Here is a 23,681-nt window from a genome sequence, read left to right on the forward strand (position 1 = left end):
TACAGTCTATGGTTCAGGAACCATGGGTAGAACACTAAGTCATTCTAAATGTAGTATACTAAAAATTTTAAATATATCCCAAATCAAAAAAGGCTGATTTTATCAGATGGGAAATGTACCCCAAGTTTCCTAGTTCCATGAAAATACCCACCAAGTAAACTTATTACATTATCAAAAAGCTCTTTTCAATAGCTATTTATAGCTCTTAAATATTCTCAGATTTTATGGATTTTGGATTATAGACAGTATTATAAATGACAGTGATGCCCATGGCTTTCTGTAAGTGGACAGGAACGTTATACTAGGAGCCTCTTCTTCTCAGAGTTGTCCTTGAGATGCCAATGTAACTGGAATAAAACAGAAGAAGAGTAACACATTGATTCCAAAATCGCAGGATCCTCTGACAGAGATTAAATTTTTTTTTTAATTCGAAACATATAATCCATATTTCTTGGGACCATTGGCCTCTCAAATACATGCATAAAGAAAATTTAACAGAACTCAACGTCTAGTCTCATTCTTTAAGTTTCCCAAATCTTCAGTCTTTCCCGATTTTATTTAAAGCCTCTATTCGTTTATTAGTTTGACAGGAGCCTAGGTAATTATGCCGGCTTCTAAGTCCTACTGTAAGTTACGTCTGCATCTCCCTGAACGCACACAAAATTTAGTGCCACTGCAGCACTTCTCAAAACAAATAAAAGATTTGTGAACTAGTCACCAAGCATCCGACGCAATTAAACTGCATTTGTTTCTTTTTTGGCATTCTCACACAATCGAGGCCTTGTGAGAGGTAGGCACTCCTTAGATCAGACTGTGTTTTCTTTAGAGGAAAGTGTGCCAAAATCCTCCTCCCCTACGTAACTAAAGTCTCAGCTAGCAGGAGGCGGACAGTTGCGACACACACACACACACACACACACACTCACACACCCCTCCTTTTTCTCCTCCCACCCACTACCAACACCATGAGATGCACATAAAGAAAAAAGCACAGACCCATAACTACAAAAATATTAATGTGGGGAATAGGGATAAAACTTGCTAGATAATGAAGGGTTGCTGCCCATAGTCTCAATCAACTGCAGCGTTACTTAAGAGAAAACAAACACAATTCATTTAAAAGCATATACATGGGTGTTTAAGGGGAAAAGCAGAGAAATAGGAACTGTTTTGGGAAAAATAGATTCTTCCTTTAGACAAGTCAAAATAGAGCTTACCTTGAGGTACCTAGATCTCAACAGCTTTTAACTGCCAACTTCCAGCTGTCACACTTTGAGCATTTTTTAAAGAAGAAGGCTTTAAAATCTGGTTAATTAGAACTGACTACCATTAACTCTTTGATTGATTTAGCATCCTGTTGTGCTGGCTCGTGCTCACAGGTTCCCCACTGGTTTCCTTGAGCTGTTCTCCCACAATGGTGTGGATACTAGGTATGAACTTGGAGCCACACAACAGTCCTCGTTATAAAAATCATTTATCAGAGAAAAACCAAATAAAGTGTATGTGTGGTCTAAGCAGACTCAGGTAGTTGCAAAGATTTAAACCCCAAATCAGTATCGGACAATTCCTTTAACCTCTCCATAATTCGGTTTCCTCATCTGCATTAGACAATACAGATTTGTGAAAGCACATTGAATCAGCTCTGTGAAGAATTTAAATTCTTTGTGTACTTCCATTAATACCATCATCTATTGAGCATAAGATATTACACACTTTGATAAATATTTTCCTTACCTTATTCATTAGTCCTATAGAGTAGGTAATGTCATCCTTATATTGAGGATGAGGAACCTGAAGATTAGCAAGCTTTAATTAACTGGCATCTAGTAAGAATCTGAGTTTTAATTTAAGCCCAGTTTTGTCTGATACCCAAACCCAGCTTTCCCATTATCTTGCACTGCTTTTGTCTGCCAACTTCTTTATGGTCCAGTGTGTCCAAGTGACAGCTCTTGCTCTATTATTTTACAGGAAGAGAAAGAAAAGGGAGAAATGAACCCTTAACTAAATAATGGAAATAATAAAATTTCCCTTCTCTCCCAAAAAAGTACTCTTTGGAAGTTTAACAACTTTTTCTCCTTACACTAATTTGCTAAAATGTCTATTAGGACTTAAAAGAACTATAGTATTTCTTAGGGTGTTCTTTTAATACTTATTTGCATATTTAAAGAATCTTTTTGTGGAAAGATGAATAAACTATATAGTTATCAAAAAGTGTTATTGATGTGTATTAGAAGATAATTCTTCACAGATCTTTCACATTTCTTCATGTCTTGCAAGCAGAGGCAATGACTGCCCTCTGTTCTGAACTATATTTTCAAGGATGTTTGTACAGAGAACAGCCTTGGGATATAGAGATGATGTCTTCCTCTGGAAATGGGTAGGCATGGCTATCATCCAGTATAATAAAAATGGCTCCCTCTGGAGCTAAAGGCAGGCATGCTTACTGCCCACTATAAAAGATTCAGATTTCCTCAGCTCAGAGTTCTTCATCCCACTGTGAGTGCAGATGTAATCTGATCCTCTTTTGCATAGCGTTGTAGGAATTGGAGCCCAGGGGAACCAGCGCAAAAATGTTGGTACTGTGGCTATCGTTATTGCTGCGAGTAATGAACCATCTTTCATCTCTGACCCAGGAGTCTTATGTCTTCTACTAGCACTCATGAACCTGCGGCAGGCCAGGTTACAAGTCTGCAATACGGTAATATCGCAGATCTTCATACATAGTTTGCAACAACATAAAGGGTCCCAACTATCAGTCAGTGGTTCATTAAAATTAACTTTGCTAGTCTTAAATATTCATAGTAGAGATATAAATTTGGTTTTGCTCTTGATAATCTAGCATTATTCCAAGACTACTCAGAGATAACAAATAATTAAGTCCCTGATATACTTCCACTGCAATGTTCACTTTCATATATCATCCCTCATATCAAGTATTTTAATATCTTTTTAAAAGGAATAATATTCTTAATGAAACTTGGCAGTAGTTTCTAAAGTACTCTGTGCTTTCTGAGCACAATAGTTCTGCTCTTTCCCATTAAAAAAAGTAAGAATAGTGCATCACATTTATTTAAGAATGTAGACATACGCTATCCTTAAAGTATTGGTTTCCTAAATTGACCACATATAATTGGGCATTGTGAGTCTGTACTTGAGTGAAGCTCCTGGAAAATGAGATATATTCTCAGTATAGAATTTTCATTCATAGAATTGCTTTATAATATTTGTTTTGCTTTTGATACGGTACTCATTAGACCACTATCTTTGAAGGTTAATATATATCAGATCAATAAGAATTCTTGATAAAGATGAAGATTAAGATTCCCTTCCACTCTGTTTTGATTCAGGATTACTGAGGTAGTTCTTAGATACAAAAAAAAATTAAATTAAATTAAGACCTCCAAGGGGCTGGCCCAGTGATGTAGTGGTTAAGTTCTTGTGCTCCACTTCTGGGGACCGGGGTTCGTAGGTTCCAGTCCTGGGTGTGGACCTACCACCGCTCATCAAGTCACACTGTGGTGGCATCCCACATGAGATAGAGGAAGATTGGCACAGATGTTAGCTCAGTGACAATCTTCCTCAAGCAAAAAAAGAGGAAGATTGGCAACACATGTTAGCTCAGGGCCAGTCTTCCTCACACACACACAAAAAGACCTCCAAGTGATTCTGATGCAGTTATTTTACAAAAGATATAGACATGGCATAAAATACATTAGAATTTGAATCAGGAGACTTCACATTCAAGTCCTATGTCTTCAAGCAAGCTGTTAAAGACTTCATTTCTTCAATGTCCTCATTTATAAAATGATAATGTTAAACTACAATTTACAAAAGCTTATTTTTTGTTTTATATTCTATAAATATAAATATTTTATGTTAAATCATGATCACTCCCTCTTATGGAGGAGACTGAGATAAGTGGAAGTGTCTTTGATTTGTGTCATTCACACCCACGAATACTCTCCCATTATATCTAGTTTCCAAAATGTAACATTGAGTGCCTATGTTTTGTAGGACAAAGGAGCCCAGGATGTATGTAAGGCTGAGGAATCTAAGGTAAGCATAAATCATCTTTATGGTCATTAACATAGTGTCTCATTTCCTAACTAATAATACCATATCCTAGGTAATATATTTGTGCTTTAAATTAACAAGATACTAACAAGATTGTAAGGTCCCTTGAGTATGAGGACTATGTATCTAGTTTTATATTATCACATAGCTTTTGACCCACAGTACCTTTTATTTTGGACACTCGTTATCTCTAAATAACTTGGACATGCTTTATCAGAAGATAAAAGACACATGTGATATTGTTGCTATGTCTCAGCACATCATTTTCTCTTTTGTTTGATTCTGTGTTTAGGAGTCATTCGGGGCCAGCCCCAGTGGCCTAGTGGTTAGGTTCATTGCACTCTACTTCAGTGGCCTGGGTTTGGCTCCTGGGCACAAACCTACACCTGTCGTCTGCCAGTGGCCATGCTGTGGCAGTGGCTCACCTGCAAAAAAGAGGAAGATTGGCAACAGATGTTAGCTCAGAGTGAATCTTCCTCAGCAAAAAAAAAAAAAAAAAAAAGATTCTTTCATAGCATAGTGTGAAAAAAGGCACAGACACTTCATAACACTAAGCCCTGAGTTCAAATCCTGTTCTATCACTTGTTAACACATCATACAGGGCAAGTTAATTTAACTCTCAGAATAATAATTTACTCTGTGGCAAAAGGAGATTACTAATTTCCACCAAGCAAGTGGATTGGAAATACAGGACATATAGTACGTATAGGCATGATGCCTGGCACCAATATAAAAGTTCAATGCTAATTTCCCCACTACTCTGTTAAAGCTTTCTAAAAATGCCTCTTGGCTGATGTGACTGTATAAGCTATAAACTAGGGACCTTATCTTCAGTGGTTTCACTGTTTCTAGATTAAAATGTATACTGAGGGATAAAAAATTAAGAGGAAAAAATCTAAATGTAGAGAAAGCAAATTTAAAAATTCTTCCCTCTAGTAGACATACCACATCTATGTATCTAATTATCTGTCGATGCTATAGACTGAATGTGTCCCCCCGAAATTCATATGTTAAACCTAAAGCCCTGTGCTGATGGTATCTGGAGAGGGCCTTTGGGAGGTGATTAGGTCACAAGGGTGGAGCCCTCATGAGTGGGATTAGTGCCCTTATAAAAGACAACCCAGAGAACAGTCTTGCCCTTTCTGCCATGTAAGCACACCATAGGTCGGCCATCTGCAACTGGAAGAGGGCCTAAACCAGAACTTGATCATGCTAGCACCTTGATCTCACACTTCCAGCCTCCAGCACTGAGAAAAAGAAATTTCTGTTGTTTATAAGCCACCCGGTCTATGGTACCATGTTATAGCAGCCCAAACCGACTTAGAGTGGGGATCATTGTTGTTATATATTAAAATAAACATATTGCCCAATTAATACAAACAATTATGGTCAGGGCCATCTATCTGTTACCTCACTCCATAAGCCTTGTGTCTGTGAACAAAAGTGTAGCCATATTACTACAGTGCCAAGCAATCAGCAACAGTTTTCAGTAGAGTGAGATTTCGTTACTCATACTAGCTGATGATTTTTTTAACAAATATACATGCAATTAAAACAGTTACATTTTAAAACTATCCCTGGGGTAGCCAACCTTGAATTTTATGGGAATGACTTCCAAAAAAATTTTTGAGTGGAAAACTGCTCCTCGTGAGCAAAGGCAATCTTAAGGCACAGATATCCCTCTAGCAAGCACCTCCTGATTTTGGCCACTCGAGTTTCCCAGGAATATTCATTTTAACCTGCTCAGGGTCATGTGAGAGGTGGGAGGAGTATCACATGACACCATTTCCTCTCAGGGGATGAGTAGGATCCCTCATCCCTCAATAATATAAATTATCATTGGTTGAAATTTTTGTTGGAAGAGAGAGAGGAAAGGAAGGAATATGAGGGGGAAAGGGCAAAGAACGTGAGCAGAAAGGACTTAATAGGACAAAAGAGAAAATAAAACACGACAAAAGGAGAGGAGAGATGAAATGAGATCTCACACTTCATGTTGCCAGTTTTTGCGGGTTTGTCTTTTTTTACCCATGTCAGTTTCAGGAACAATAGTCCTACCACCTGCAGAGGGAGCTCTTTCAAGGCTAAGAAACAATGGCTTCCTCTGCTTGAAAAGATATTTAAGAATTTCCTCCTTTTAGGTTAATGGAGTTAATGCTTTGTGTGTTGTGTCCGAGGCATATGGATGAAAAAGACCCAAAGTGTAGCCGAATTAGACTGAGTTGCACGTTAGTTTTCCTGATCCTTCCGCCATACTTCCTACTTTGGTTTATTTCCCCATTGGCGAAACCTATTTTATTTAATCGGTGTATTTAAAGCATCACGTATTCCTCTTAGGACTTGCCAAACAGAGACGTATTTGCTAGTATCCTATACTTTTGCTAGTATCCCATAACCCTAAAACTTTTGGTGTTTCGATACTCCTGTTATCATACCTCAGCCTACCTCAGCCCCTACTGTGAACTGGATACTTTTTGTCCTATATTTGTACTAGAATTATAATTACAGTTGCAGGGAGTTTTCTACTGAGCTCTAATAATCAGTGACAAAGATATCAGCATCTCAAATATATCAGAATCATCCCAGATCTCCACAGGTAGAGGGTGTCAATGATCTATGTGTCTTTGTGAAAATACTGAGATAATTTCTATGAATGCACTTTAACAAAAGACTGGACTATATCTGCTATAACAATACTTTTAAATAAGAAGAGACATAAAAATAATAAGGTCTAGTTGTTCATTCATTCATATTGAGTGCCTGTTATCTGTACTTGCTCTTCAAAACACTACAAAAATTTCAGTTGATGAAACAAAGCAGGTGCCAGACCTCAGGAAATCTAAAAGGAAGACATAGCAGAAGTGATTCAGACATAGAACTGAATTATCTTTATGAGCGGATAATAAAGTAGATAAAATAAGCTAGAAAATAATCATAAAATATAGGTGCAGAGCAATCTTTTAATTCTACTTAGTAACACAGGCAAATAATTAATGAGGCTATTTTTGATAAATGAAAGCTAATGTGCTTTCTTGAATTGAAGGAATTCCTTGCAGAAAGTCCATGAAAAGCAAGGATCCAAAAGAAAATTGAATTTGCAAATGTGCTATGAGTATTCTGTAAAGAAATAACTGTTTAAACATGCAATCCCATAATTAGCCTGGATCTCTCATTCAAGTACTGCAGGTCAAAACCACCAACTTTTCCAAGTCAATGGGGAAAAACCTTCCATTTCTCTCTTGTGTATTTGGATGTGTGTAATTAGACTTCTCCTATGCCAACAAAAACCCATGAAGGCTTTCTCTATACAAGTTTAGATTGTTCCAGCTCCAAAAATGGGATCAGAACGTGCTGGTACACCATCAGCAACACCGCTGGATGGGAAATCCCACCATGCCATTTCAGCACAGAGGTTACTTCTCTCCACTAAGATAAATAGCAGGAATAAAAAAGAAATTGAATAAATGGAGCGAAAAAGAATGCTGTTACTCTAATGACGGCAATGGATTTGATGTTGAATTTTGCCTGCTAACTTACATTGATTCCCTTGGTAGTCGATGTTGAAGCTGATCTTGTATATGGATGAACTATTGATGTGGTAAAACCCGAGCTCACTGACCACTGTATTGGTTAGTGCTTGGTTTGACAACCAAAGTAACAAAATTCTAAACATGATAAAAGTATATTTCTCTCTCACACACACCCCCCCCCAAAAAAGAAAAGCCTGTGAGTTAACAGTCTAGCACAGTTATGGTGACTGTCCAGAGTTATTAGAGACCCATATTTCTATCATTTTATTCCATCCGACGATGGTCATAATGTGTGATCCCATTAGTACACATTCTTAAGCAATACGACCTTGCCAATCTCCATTAAAGAGGTGGAGAAAAGTCATCTCACCTCTTGAATCTGAGCTGGCTTGAAAGCAGAAGAATGGAGCAGAAAGGATGCTCTTTGACTTCCCAAGTTAGGTCAGTAAAGACCATGCAGCTTTGCTTACTTTTCTTGGAACATCTGCTCTTGGAATCGAACTCCCATACGGTGAGAAGCCCACGCACAGGGAGACGTCATGTGCAGGTGTTCTGGTTGACTGTCCCAGCTGAGCCCAGCCTTGAAATCAGCCTAGCACATCGCACATTTGATTAAAGAATTGCCCAGGTCATCCCAGTGCTCAGCCATTTGAGCCCTCACAGCTGAGGTGCCAGACAGTGTGAAATCTCATAGGGCTGAAATAAGCCATCCCCACTGTGCTTTGTCTAAATTCCTGACCCCCAGAATCCTCCAGTATTGTAAAATGCATTACTGAGTATGGAGAGGTTTATTACACAGCAATAGATCATCGGAACACACATGCTCACGGTGCACTGAACTCTTGAGATCTGTGCTGGAGATCCAGCCATTGTCTCCACAGTCCAGACGTTAAGAAAGAAGAGACAGAGAAGCAGGATATGCTGATTCCCTTTGAAGGAAAAACATTCTGCTTACATTTTATTCATTCATAAGGTGAAAACCTTACCATATGGACGTACCTAGCTGCAAGGTGGGCTGGAAAATGTAGACTTTAAGATCAACGACTGCGTTTCGAGTTAAATATCCGTTGCCTAGAGAGGTCGGCAAGAATGTGAGGTCAACTGGAAGCCTCTGCTGCAAGCATCTCTTTTTTTTCTCCATTTGGTGTTAGGCACTCCCAGTTTTATAATCAGTCATTTCATCAGAAAAGGTGGTACACCTACTGAAAATTCCCGCTCATGGACAAATGGAAAACAAAGAAGACTAACATCTAAGTGCAGATGTCTTTCTCAAATCACTACTTTGCTTATAAAACAGCTGAGGTGAGAAGACAAAGTATAGTTAAGAGAAGCCAAGGATGTTGCCTCGGAAGTCAGCCAAGAGGTAAAATACTAGTCTTGAAAAATCCATGTGCGGCGTGAGGGTCCTGGGCTTGTGAAAGATAAAAGAAGAATGATCATAAACTGGATTTCCATTAAAATTCATGATTACCTAAAGATGAGACAGGAGGCAAGTCTTCAATATTTTTATTCTTTAGATGAACTTGATTAAGCAATAGCTGGTAGATTGTTCTTCTAATTTTGTAATAATTTAAATCAACACAGACAAGTCCTTCTTATCACCACCATATCATCAAATTATTAATACCCTTGTCCTCTTCCTTATGGGACTCAAGACTTACATTTGTGCAAAGATACGTTTCTTTTAATAGCCAAAACCTAGCTATTGCAGCTGAGGGGGGTAAGAATTGGCTAGGTTTATCCTGGGGCATGGATTTCATTCAGATTGCACCAAAACCTCAGCTGAGGACTTACTCTATAACCAGAAAATGTTTTGAAGGCAAGTCAATTTCTTCTTTGAGCAATGTTATCTAGGGAATCTGGCAAAATGCTGTAGAAATTCTGGGTGATTGGGCTTCAATGTGGCCCTTCCAAGAAGGAGGATGCTTATCCAACAAAAATCTGGTATGGTCTTGGAGTGAAACTGTGACTCCATTCCATAGCGATAGGCCCCTAAGGAGCCTCAGAAACTCTTGCTATGATAATCCTGATAGTAATCATGATAGTAATAATAAGTAATATTTAATAACGATAGATATTTTTCGGCACTAATTTGCATCGGGTATTTTGTGAAGAATTTTGCAGGTATTCTCATTCAGTCTTCACCACAACTTTATTAAACGGGTGCTACTATCATCCTCATTTAACCGGCAAAGAAATGTAAAAGAAATAACAGAGCCAGCATCAGGCAGAGCTAAAATTCACACTCAGGCCATGAGGCAGAGGACAAAGCAAACTGAGCATTATGTGAGTTCTGAGTCTGTCTGCCTGTCTGTCTGTCTTTTATTCTATCTCCTTTGACCTGGGCTCATTAACTATACAATGTTTGAGGTTTTTGCAATAGAATGAAGCCACTGGCTGAGCATTCTAAACATAAGCACCCTATGTAGACAGAGCTAGAAAGGGAGGCAGACAGAGGAACAGTAAGTGGCATTGCCACCAGGATGTAGGTGAGTGTGTCAGAAGGAGCGAGTCTCCTTCCTTCCTTCCTCTTGTTTCCTTTTTGCGAGACACGTTGGCCTATTAGAGGAGCGTGGCTTAGAGGCAGCCTCACTTGCATGTGCTTTGGGAGAGAGCCTAATACCTCATATTTTTAAAAAGAAAAAATACACACACACGCACACACACATTCACATATACACCCAAGCCAAAAATATCAAGCCATTCATGGCTGTTAAAAAGCCAGGGAAAGCTGAGTCCCACCCTTCAATGTTTTTCTTTCAAACACATTGACCACCCTCTCTTCACAACATCTTATTTATTGAAGCACAAGTTGTCCAAATGGAATAAAAACTTTGCAACACTGAAATTTGGACTCTGCCCGAAGTTCCATTTCATCGTGAAACTTCTCTCTTTCTCTCTTTTTTCCATCAATTCTAGGCATCCTAGTAGAAACATCTCCATGGAGATCTGGAGGGAAAAGGGTTAATTTGAGAGGCTTGCAGCCAGGCCTCTCTTGACTGGGGAATTGGCAGCTCGAAGTTTGGAACGCTGCCTTGAACGTCTGACTGAACGTTTTTATTATCCTTTTTGCCCAAAGGTGGCTTTTAGACACCCACAGCAGCCCAGGGCCTTCTGATTGGGATTCGACAGAAGGGAGCCAGAAAGCTGTCTGCCCCTTCTGCGATGACTGGGGAACCCCATGGAGGAAACCACTGCCCCCTCCCCAAGCAGAGGGTGGATTGCCCTCCCTCACCCTTCAATAAACTGCAGACCTACCTGGGGGACTTATAAAATCGGTAGGGAGTTCTGAGAGCAAGGTGGGGTGGGGGGAGGGAGGGAGAGGGTCCGAGAGACGCACTGGTGAGGGAGGCAGGCCAGAGACGTAACACAGATTATGAAGACGGAAGGGAAGACTAGGAGAGCTGAAAATGGAGAAAGAGGGATGCCATGAGGGCAATAAAGTTGAAGACAGAAATAAGATTTACAGAGCACAAGAAAGGTGAAGGGGAAAGAACAGAGATGAAAGGAAGAGAAATGGAAAGGCTGTAAGTGTCTTCACTCAAGATTTGCCTTTGTCAACCGCAATTATGCAAGGAGGGGTCTGAATCGCCATTTTTATGGAGTGGTTTTAATTGCTTCATCCTGACCTGCTCAACTAAAGTTGCCTGGTTTTGACAAGGCTGAAACCCTGTAGCTCCTCAGAAACCTTAGATTGGAATTAGCCTAGGCTCAAAAAGCAGTGTTTGTTGCTTAGTTTGATTTTTCCATTTCCCAACAGGAAATACAAAGCACCCAGGTATTTGGAAGCGGGTTGGAGTCAAACACTTACAAGAAGCTGTTCTTATATAACATGAGGGTTGTGAGCATCCAAAGAGGTGATGTACGCGCAGAAGGCCAAACACAGATCCAGTGGCAAAAAAAAAGGCTCTTTTGGGGTCCCATCTGTAGTCTCCTTTCCATGTAACTCCCTGAGATCAATATGAGAACACATCCATCAGCTCACAAACGCCTTGCTTAGAAATGTCCTAAAGCCCTGTTGCTTAGAAGTAGGGAATCAGTATTCCCCATGACCAAAAATGCACTTAGGATAGGGGAATTCTGAGGCACTGAGCATTTATTGAACAACAAGAGTAATGGAAGTTTCCAGGGGTTTACTATACACAAAGTACCCCCTTCTCACACATCCTCTCTTTGGATGCCCACAACGCCATGACTTACAAAGATGGCAGGCGCTATTCACATTCCTAATTAGCAGAGAAGGAAAGCAACAAAGTGTGTCCCACAGACCACATTCGAATTGCCTTGTTAAAAATGCAGATTTCCTGACCTCCACTACATACAGACTCTAAATTGGACTCCCTGATGCAAGCTGAATTTTTACTTGCACTCTAAAGATTCCTAGTACACTGAATGTAAGAAGTGCAAGGCTAGTAGATTGGAAAAATACATTATTGATTATCGATATCTCAGTGGGGTTTTTCCAATAGCTCATTTATGGTCATTTGTATGGAAGATGAAATTGAGGTTCAAAGAGGTTACATGACTTGTCCAAAGTCACATCAGAGTCCATTGCAAATTGGTAAGAGATGGCGTTAAACATAATAACAAACTAGGAATAAATGTATAACTAGAAACGACTGGAAATAAAACCTAGATCTTCTGACTTCTGGTTTTCTTTCTTCTTTCCACTACCCCACACTGCCTCCTTCTGACACAGGAGAGCTGTGACATTGGTTCTTTTGGAATCTTTGTTATGGTGGCTCCCAAAGAGGATGATAATAGTATGCGCATTTATCTATGCCTCACTGCACCATTCCTGATGAAACAGGCCACTGATCTTGGTCACGCTCCTCTAAATGTGGTCCTAGGGAAAATGCCTACTTTCTACTTAGACACTAAGCTATTTTAGTTCTTAATCAAAACCTTTGAGGCAGGAGAATTGGAAGGATCACTACTCCAATAGGCAAAGTGTAAAAATATTAGATGTGCCGGGCCCCGTTCTAAATTCTTAATACATGTATTAAATTTAACGGATGAGCCTGTTCACTTTTTGTTGTTGTTGACATTGAGGAAGATTTACCCTGAGCTAACATCTGTGCCACTCTTTCTCTATTTTGTATGTAGGTCACCACCACAGCATGTCTGCCAACGAGCAGTGTAGGGAACTGAACCCGGGCCACCAAAGTGGAGTGCACCGAACTTAACTCCTAGGCCACAGGGCTGGCCCCTTATTCACTTTTTTAAAGCAAATCACTATGGTAAGTAGTAGCATTACTGATGAAGACCGTGAGACCCAACATGACTTCCTAAGTTGCAGAGCTGGGCTATGCAGAAAGGCTGTTGGGCTCTAGAGGTAGCAAGCTGAACCACCACTTATGCTGCCTCTCTGTCTGGGACAGGAGTGGGAGGTGGATATGCACATTGGGGTGAGGAATTTTAGGTAGGTAAGTTTTCATGGAAAGAAACAAAATCACCCCCAATAGTTCAGGACTGTTCCAGTCACATAGAACCATAAATTTACTTTTACAAAAGGCTTCTAAAGGTATATTCAAGATAAGTCATCACCTTTAAAATCAATCCATCAATCAATTAATCAAATAGTATAGATGTAGAAGTGACCATTAAGGTGATGTGTCTTGATGATTTTATTTCATAGATGAGGAAATCAAGGATCTGAGAGGTAAAATTACCTTCTCCAAAGTCTCAGATGGCTCAAAGATATCAGGGATTGGCCAAGCTGCATAAGTTGAAAATAAATCAATTTCTTGAAAGGGTGCCTTAAGGTGAGCATATCCGTAATGGATTGATCTATTGTCATGATAATGCTCCATCATAAACAATCACAAAAGCTCAGTGGGATGCAACAAGAAGTGTTGGTGGCTCACAAGTCTGGTGTGGTTGGCTGGGTGCCTCAGCTGATCCTGACGGGGCTTTCATATTTCTGAGGCAAGTAGACTCTATAAGACATATCCCATATGTCTCCTATCCTCTAGCTTGGAAAAAATATCTTGTCAGTGAAGAAGGTGCCAGAGTGCAGGTGGAAATATGCAAGCATCATTTCAAGTCTCTGCTTGCCTTGTCATGACACCAGTCATCTCGCTGGTGAAAACAAGTCACATGGCCAAGTCCAGATCAGAACTGAGGCCACTACAGTTGACCTTTAATGCAACTGATCCAACACAGCGAGGGAGGAACAAGAGCACTGTATAGAAGGAATTTCAAGGAGCGAAGAAATCAAATAACGCCAAATTATGCGATGTTAGTTTTAACCTCCAAACTTTGAGGTCACACCTTCCATTTTGAAGAACATTTGCTACGTTTCATAAATCAAGAGGAATACATCATTTGGCTAAAATAAGAGAAGTGCCAAATTTAAGACGTGCACCATTTTATAAAATTACGTTCACCGTGCTGACAAGCATGATATTGAATTGGGGATTCTTTGCTTATTCGTAGATAAATGCTTGTAGGTCTTTTTAAAGGAAAATCTGAGGAAATAAAATTTAATTTCAAGTGACTATATATTCATATATTTTATATTATAAATTTCATTTAATATTATATGTGTCATGCTAAAAAGTGAGTTTGCTTTGGCAATATAAATATGGTTTAATTTATAAAACATTAATGTATTAGCAATTTATAAAAGTTTAATATATTTGCAACTTTTCCAGAACTCATCTAGGACTAATTTGGATACATGCAATGAAACATTAAAATGCTTTGCTTTAGTTAAATTAGAGATCTGGTTTTTTAGATATAGATCTATTTTTTAATATGTGTGACTGTGTGGGGTGAATGTTGTTTAAGGATTAAAACATTTTCCTCAAGAAGGTAAAATTCAGTGTCACTTTTTTTTTTAATTGTAGCTGTTATTCCTGGTAAAGACCAAAACTGTTTTCACCTTTTCTCCCTGCTAGTTGGAATAATTCATAACTCACCAGCCTCCAACTATCATTTTCCACGTCTCTTGAGAAGAGTTCTTTAAAGGCACGAATATACTCACACAGCCTGCCAAGCATGCAAGCACCCACAAAAGCAAGAAAATAAAAAACAAGCAAAGAAGACACACAAAAGATCCCCAAACAAACGCAATTCTACTAATACAAACTCTTGCAAAATCTGTCAATAAAAAGTATCTCACATATTGTATTAAAGTCCAGTTACAAAATAAAACGCAAGCAAAAATATCAAATGGCTCAATTATAGCTGTTGGCTTTCCAGGTAACTGAGATTATAAAGTTTTGGGTGTCTTTTTTGTCTTTTTAAAGAAAATTGTTGTAAGGTTAATATGGTACTGTTACAATAAATCCCTTGCCTGGCCATTGTAAGAGGTTAATTGTACCAAATTTAATGTTACAATGTTATCCATTAAAATAAAAGACCATTTTAAACATGTAACGTGCAATGCAACAGCATCTACATTCAAGAATTCCAAATTGATTTTGTCAAAACGTGCTCCTCTCTAGGCATGTGCCCTTTTTGCCGTACTTGAAAAGAATCCTATGTGCTGTTTTACCCGAAGATGTTTGATTTATTAGAGGAAGCATGTTTTCTTAATCCTGGAGGCAAAAGTAACTTCATTAACCCATAGGTGGAGAAAAGTAAGTTATAAAACTAATATGGGTTAAACAAAAGGAACAACCTGGAGGTTGACAGATTGGATCAGTTGTGGGGTTGCCTTTCCCACATTCAATGGCCTATGGAATTGCCTCCTATTGAGTAATTCAGTCGTCTCGTGGGACCTGTCCATTTGCTTTTTAAAAGTTTACTTATTAATCTCCAGTCACTGTTTATCAACAACCGTTCAATTTGCTGATGTCTTGGGACACCAATCTTTTCTCTCTAGCTGTGGGTTTTCCTTTGTTGGTTCACCATCTCAGGAGTTCCCCAGGTGAAGTTTGAAACTGTCCCCTGCATTCTGCTCAAAAACAGAGGCAGATCACTCCAGATTGGCAGGTGGCAAGTTTAAGAAGCAAGGGAATTTACACAGGAGGCCTGTCAGACAGCGGCAAGACAAGTGGATCTCTGTGCTCTCCCTCCAGAATGTTGAAAGTTTATATAGAGGCCTTGAGATTCAGTCACATGGTCAGTCTAGGTGGCCTCAACAACACAGTGTTCTTTCAAGGCTGTGTCCTTGGAAATGACTCTTACTGTAGGAATGGTGGGCAGACGTGCATCCCAAGGACAGGGAAGGGAGAGAGGAGCTTTCAATTGTCCAGGTCCAGCTCACTGGGCAACTAGCAGTCACATCCTCTTGATGACCACCTCCAACGTCTTTATATTTGACTATTAGCTTCTAAGGATTTGTCAGGAAGGATATGTGATTGAGTTGCTCTTAGGGGATTCATGGGGAATCAAATTCTCTTCAGGAGATGCCATCAGAAATGAAACAGGTTCCATATCACCAGTATTCACATACATTGGAGCTTTTTATTTCCCTCTATGAACAGAAATGCACCAACGGACTTTACCAGTTGAAATATTTCTTTTCTTTCCGTCGTTCTGTATTTTTCCATGGGTATCTGATGATATGCAATTACAAAGGTGGCAAAAGCATCCAAACCACTATTTGTAGGATTCTAGTCAAACACATACACACATAAAGTCATTGTAGCAGAAAACAGCCTTCATTGTGTTTGTTGTGTTGCTTGCTTGCTTATATTTGTTTAACTCTGGGACTGAATTTATAGGTAAGAGCCATCAGAGAGACACAGACTTATGTCCTTCCTGCTGTTCCTTGAATGTGTATGTTTCCCATTTGGTGAGCTGGCTTGTCCTCTGGAAGGAAAATAGCACATGCCTTTGAGTATCTTACTTTCCTCTAATAATAGGACAGATGGAAACAAAAAGGAATCTATAAACTCAGGTGGTTGTTTACCAAACAGACATATCACATGGGAATATATATTTTTTTCAGCCTGCTTTCATAAACATTATCTGTTTGATCCTTGCAACAACGGTGCTTGTAATCCCTGTTGGAATATTTTTTAAACTTTCTAAATTCCTACAGCATTTCCCTATTTCTTCCTGAAGGTATGTGGACTATTAACTTGCATTAGAGGTAGTTGTGGGCATAACTTGTCTTCCCTAACAGATTGTAAATATGGTAGATTGTAAATGCCTCACGAGTAGGTTCTTTCAACCTCTGCAATTCCCCATAGCACCTGGTACCATAGGAATGAGGGCAGATATGACCAATTAGCAAATAAACTGAGCTGTTAGAAGATTAACCCAAAGTTTTTCTTAATTGAAGAGCAACTTCACGTCTTGGGAGAGTGATTTTAACGTATGTATACCTTAGTCAGTTTGAGCTGCTATAACAAATTATCACAGACAAGGTGACTTAAACAACAAAATTTATTTCTCACGGTTCTGGAGGCTGGAAGTTCTAGGTCAGGGTGCCTGCATGGTAGGGTTCTTGGTGAAGGCCCTCCTGGTTTACAAATCACTCTCTTCTCCTTGTATCTTCACATGGCAGAGAGAGAGAGAGATCTCTGGTCTCTCCATCCCTTGTAAGGGCACTTTTTTTAAGTCTGTATAGTAAAATGACAGGTGAGCCAGATAGCTCCCATCCGTTCTACCTCCATATTCACTCATCATCCTCATCCTTGCTGGTCTCTGATGGATGCTGAGCATCAAGGCTAGCTTCATGGGCATGTGACCTGTGCAATTGCCCATGTCCCTGCATTCAGAAGGGCCCCATACTTGATCTAATGCCCTTTAGTCACCATCTTGAAATTTGCAAAGGTTTTGAACAGGTGCACCACATTTTAATTTTGCACTGAGCCCTACAAATTATGTAGCCAGTCCTGCTAAGCTGAAGGGGTGTATACAATTTACTTTGTACAAATAAAGTTTGGCCCTTTGCTTCCAGGTCTTGGGAGATAAACTCTAAGTCCTTGGAATGTCCTGCCTGAAAGAGGGACTTTGTTTATCTGGAGGTGTTGGACCATACCAGATAGTCTATAGTGACAATGTGGTTCATGGTGGGGACCTTGGGCCACATGGTATCAGCTCACCCTCTGAACGGGCTGGAGACTAAGATCAGTCACGTGGGCAGTCAACTGTGTCTAAATGACCAACCCTCAATAAAACTAGACACCATGGCTTGGGTGAGCTTCCCTGGTTGGCAACGTCCTGTGGGTATTGTCACATGCTGTTGCTGGGAGAAATAAATGCTGTCCCAATGACTCCACTGGGCAAGGACAGCAGGAAGCTTGTGCCTGGCCCCTCCTGGATCCTGCCCTATGTACCCGCTGCTTTACAGATTTTGACCTGCATCCTTTCACTGTAATAAACTGTAATAAACCATAACCATGAGTATAACAGCTTTGCTGAGTTCGAGGAGTCCTTCTAGAAGATTACTGAATCTGAGACCACCCTCAGTTCTTGGGGACTTCCAAATTCACAAGGTAACATTAAAGAGTCCCCATTTTCTCTGACTTACTGTTAGGTTTGATCAATGGGAATGCCACAGGAAAGACTGGAGGAAGCTAGGGAAGGAAGACCAAGGTATTTATACTCCTGATTCTTGTCCTATGAGAGAGCATTTTAAGCTGGCTGTGTTCCCAAAGGTCAGAGGCCTTAATGCTCTTCACAAAGCATCCTGTTTTAAGTAACTATCTTTCTTTCTGACTTCCAGTAACATTTCCCTTTATCCCTTTTGGCAACAGCCCTGCTAACCCTGCGTTTTTGTCTTGTAGGTCCCCTGCATTCAACCACACCTTTGTAACTAGTTCCTTTGTAAGCAAACCCCAATTTTTTTTCCTAATGTGAGCAGGTCTTCTGTTTCCTGCCAGGCCTCTGATTGACATAAAATATAAAAGAAAAAATAAGTAAAATTTTTGGCAGCAATGCTTTTTTGTGTATGTAATCTTTTATTGCATTGTCAAATTTTGCAACAAAACCTTTAATACATTATAATCAAGAAAAAATATTATTTTGAAAAGTGGTGACACATCTGGACAACCAACAATTCCACACTCAGACATTGTAATCCCTGAATTTAGCCCTCTCTTCATTTGCCCAACTCTCTATTAGGACAATAATCCTTTAACCCTCCTTTTGTCCCTCACCATCACTCACTGGTTATTTTGGCCACTGTACCTTCCTTCCTTCTCATACTGTGAAAATCCCTTAGAATTGCTGAGTGACTACTTGCTGTTAATCCTGGAGTCTTTGTTTTCATTTTACTTTTAGTTCCCACGCATATTGCGGGTGGTTTCTGAGATGGGCAGATCCATCCGTCCTCCTACCTTGTTCTTTCCAGCTTCCCCAGTACCATGGAAAATGGTGGCAGCAGGAGGGCAGGACAATGGAGAGGAGTAAATATGACCAGAAAAGGGCAATTTCATCATTTCATTTTCCCCAAGGAAAGGATTATCACATCCTTGTTATTAAATGTGGTTTGGTTTTTCTAAAAGGAAATTTACCTTATTTTTAATAATTATTTTAAAAATAATGAAGATAATATTTAGACCCTATAAGTGTTCTTTTAGTTGTGTTGACTGCTTTATACTTACCCCAATTTCTGGGATTACTAGAAGGAAAAGACAGTTTTCAAATATATAATATTCAGTAACACTTAGTCTCTCGTAGGATTACCAGGCAATTAAATACTTTGTATAGCACTTTTCATAGTGGACCCTATACCAGGGAATAGAGATGGTTAGAGATCAGTGCTCTGTGGATGAGGAGAAGGAAATTGAAGCCTATTAAACATCTACAACAGGCTACCCATCGTAATTCATGCTTTACAGATATTACCTGATTTAACAATATTGTGAAGTAGCTATTATTGTTTCCATTTTATAGACAAATAACTTGGCTAAATTTTCTAGCTGGTAACTCTGATTCAAATCTTCGTACATTTTACTATAGCAAACTGCTGAATGAATAATGTTAATTTATCTAGTAAACCACTTTGTTCAAATTTTGTTACCTAGTAACTTGCCTAGTAAATATTTCTTGTTCAAAGTTAAGCATGATAGATTATTTCTTAATAAGTTTTGTTAATTTACATTAAGGAGTAGTAACACCACCTAGGAGAATTTTCAAACATTGGGGAAAGTGGCTTATTCACGTAAGAAGCCAAAAGTATTAAGTTGAGAAAATAAACCATTAAGATAATCAGAGTTCTTCCGCTCAAAGAAGGATCTGAGTAACAAACTTTCCAGATATGAACTAGTTATATTTTCAGTCTTTAATATGGCCAGACTAACAACATATCTATCATTTATCCGGTTTCTGACTTACCCTTTGTAGACCACAGTAGAATCTCTAAATGCTGTTGGCACCCAAGTTGACCTTCTGTGGCCCTGAAATAGATTCCCAGGGGTAAAAACTTTGGGTGTGACTGTGTCTGGAAAAGTTCAGGTCTGGGTTCATTTTACAGAGCTGTATGAGCCACCAATTATGATTGGCCCGCTTGCTAGAGCCAGCCTTTCTTAAGTTTGTTTCACTTAAGCAATATGCCTTTGGTCCCACTGGGCGGGTCAAAGATCATGTACCTCAGGGCTTTCACTAATACCAGGTTTTTTTCTTATCCCTTCAATAACCTCTGGAGTGGGAGGTTGTTCTCTCACCTCCTCAAAACCTCTGGGTTATTGGCCTGCTGGATTCTGATTCAAATCACAAAACCTAGGCAATACCTCACAGGAGACAAGAAATTTATTCTGTGGAAAAACTGAGTTAGTGAGTCTCTGGACCCGAGGAGTCTGGACACAGTAGAGGAGACAGAGACTAAACAGAAGTCTACACTGTACCCTCGATGCGTGTCCCCTCCCATCAGCCCCACTGTCCCCCAGAGAAAACACTCACAGAACTCTCCAAAGAAAACCTTCCGGCACCTCTGGAACCGACATTGTTGGTTCCCGCCACAACACAACCCGCAGTCTCTTGCGACTCCCTTCATCACTTCAGTGGCCCCATTCCCGAGTCTTCATGGCCTTTTGATTCTGGAGAATCTCCTCTTAGAGCGTGCTTTTGGAGAACCAGATCCAAGAGGACACTCAATCACCATATAGAAAAGCACCAAACACACAGGCTTCTCAACAGCTCTCCAGTGCCTCAATCTTAACCGCAAACGTACACCCAAGGATTGCCAGGCGTCTTCTGAGGAAAGCTTCAAGACGAAACGCAGAGACCAAAGCAAAAGAAACAGTGGATATGGAGATCAGCAAAGAAAAACAACAACAACAACAAAGTCCAAAAGGCCAATGTCAATGTCAGTATTTATGTTAGTTAACATTATTTTAACACTACAAATAGTTGCCATCAGCATCATTATCTGGGAACTTGTTAAAATGAAAATTCTCAGGCCCACTCCAGACCTACTGAAGCAGAAACTGTGGGTAGAGCCCAACAATCTTAGTTTTAATAAGCCCTGTAGACAATTTTAACATACACTCAAGTTGGACAATAACTTGTCAGAAACATGTAACTTTCCTGTCCCCACCCCAGCCCAGGAGCCAGCCATGTCCCTCAAGAGGCATTCAGGCATTCCAGCCTCAAGGCCCAGTCTTTGACTCTTCCCAGGTGAGGCCTCAGATTTCTTAGAGCCTCAGGATAAAGGACAGCCCACCCCTGCTGAGCTCCATCCAAATTGCAGACCTATAGACTCATTAGCAAGGTAAAATGGTTATTTTACACCACCAAGTTTGGGAGTGTTTTTTATACAGCAATAGTCATGGAAACAGTGAGGAATAGATTTGAGGACCTTGCTACTTAAAGTGCAGTCCAGAATTAGCAGCATCAGCATCACTGGAGGCTGGTTAGTAACGCAGAATCTGAAGGCTATTGCAGGCCTACTAAATGAGAATTTGCATTTTAACAAGATCCCCAAGTGTTTTGAATGCACTTCAAAGTGTTTTCTCACTCTGGTTTAATTTGTTCAGCTAAAATGAACACACAGGAAGATGCACAAACCTTAAGTGAGTATTTACATGTATACACATCTGCTCAATCCCCTCCAGATGGACACATAGAACACTTCCATCATACTCAGAAAACGTCCACGTCTTCCTTCTGGGTCAAAAACTCCTTTCTCAACCCCTCCAAGAAATAACAACTTTGCTGACTTCTGTCATGATATATTAATTCAGCCTTTTCTTGAATTTCATAAAAATGGAATCACTCAGTATGAATTTTTGTTTGTTTCTGGCTTCTTTTCCTCAAATAATTTTTTTTTTTTTAGCTTTTATTTTTCCTTTTTCTCCCCAAAGCCTCCCGGAACATAGTAGTGGGTCCTTCTAGTTGTGGCATGTGGGATGCCACCTCGGCATGGCCTGATGAGTGGTGCTACATCCACACCCAGGATCCGAACTGGCGAAACCCTGGGTCCCCGAAGCGGAGAGCACAAACTTAACCACTCCGCCATGGGGCTGGCCCTTCAAATAATGTTTTTGAAATTCATTCATATTGTGTGTATCAGTAGCTTGTCCTTTTAAAAAATTGCTGTGTAGTGATTCATATAAATATACCACGTTTTTTTAAATTCCATTCTCCTGTTGATGGATATCTGGTATTTTCCAGTTTGGGGCTATTGTGAACAGAGCATTTTGTGTGTGTGCATGTGGACATACGCCTTCATTTCCCTGAGAGAAGAAATGCCTAGGAGTGGAACTGTTGGGTCATGGATAGGTGTGTGTTTAACTGTATTAGAAATTGCCAGTGTTTTCCAATGTGGTTGGACCATTTTATATTCTCACAAGCAATAAGGAGAGTTCTAGTCACACTACTTCCTAGACAATAGCCTGTATTGTCAGTTGCTTAAACTTAGCCATTCTGGTCGGCAGGTAGTAGAATCTCTTTGTGGTTTCAATTTGAATTTTCAGATGACTAATGACGAGGAGCGTTTTTTCATATATATAGGCTATAAGATATCTTCTTTTAAGAAATACCTATTTAAGTCTTTTCCCCATATTTTAACTGAGTTGTATATATTTTTATTTTCAAGCTGTAGAAGTTCATTAATATTCTGAATACAAGTCCTTTGTCAGACACAAGAGTGGTAAACAATTCCTAAGATAGTTCTCAAGGTTCCCCACTTCTTTGTGTTCACACCTTTGTGTAATCCCCTTCCCGTGGGTGCTGGTAGGTGGGAGCTGTGGCTTGTCTTATTCAGCAGAGGGCAAAAATGATGAGATGTCACTGGTGTGTTTGATTACAGAAGATTATAACTTACATCTTGTTAGTAGACTCTACGGCCTTGTGAGTTTGCATACCTTAACCAAGCAAGCATGTTGGAGAGGCCCACATGCAAGGAACGAAGGCCTTAGTTCTAAGAAGCTTCTAGATCATGTAGATAATAATAAACTTCTAACTAAGAAACTCGATAATCAAGAGTGAGCTCTGAAAACACAGCTGGGAGGACATATTTTATGTGAGAGAGGTGATGGAGGCTTAGAGGCAATGGAATCATGATAAGGAGGTGATCATATTTTTGATATATTTTGAAGATTTGGCTGTAGGGTGAGAGAAAAGGGGAAGAATCAAGAATCACTCCTACATTCTTGGTTTTGATAACCAAAAGTTCAGACTTTGTTCTTTTAGAGTATATTAATGATTTCCTTTAATATGAGGAATTTTCCACAGTCTCCACTACTCCCTATTACTCCTGGAAAATAAGGTCAAATATCACTTGCCATTTTTCGTCATGTTTACATCATTTTTTCTCTTTTATTAATCTACTTCACTTATTTATATTGCCAGTCTGACTCCTGGAGATCTTTGATTGCACGACTCCAAGTATAGAAAAAAGTGCCCTAGATTTGGAGTCATGGGGCATATTCTTCAGCCTTTGCTATGCGTGATGTTGAATAAGCACTTAACTTATTTTTCTCATCTATTAGCAGCCTATTTCATAAAGTATGGAGAAATTTATCGATCATAAACTGATATGATATAATGACTATCTAACCTGTCTTTTCTGTGTTTTAAAAATGTCTATGATTTTGCTATTCCTTTTTGTTTCCATACAGCCAACAACCCTGTCACTTTTTTTTCTGCAATACATTCCTCCTTGCTCTTTCTTTTTCCAGTCTCTTGTCCACAAACCAACTGTGGTCACCACCAAATACTCTATCTAATAATTCT

This window comes from Equus asinus, chromosome 13 (genome assembly GCF_041296235.1).
Source record: "Equus asinus isolate D_3611 breed Donkey chromosome 13, EquAss-T2T_v2, whole genome shotgun sequence".
NCBI classification, from domain to species: Eukaryota; Metazoa; Chordata; class Mammalia; order Perissodactyla; family Equidae; genus Equus; species Equus asinus.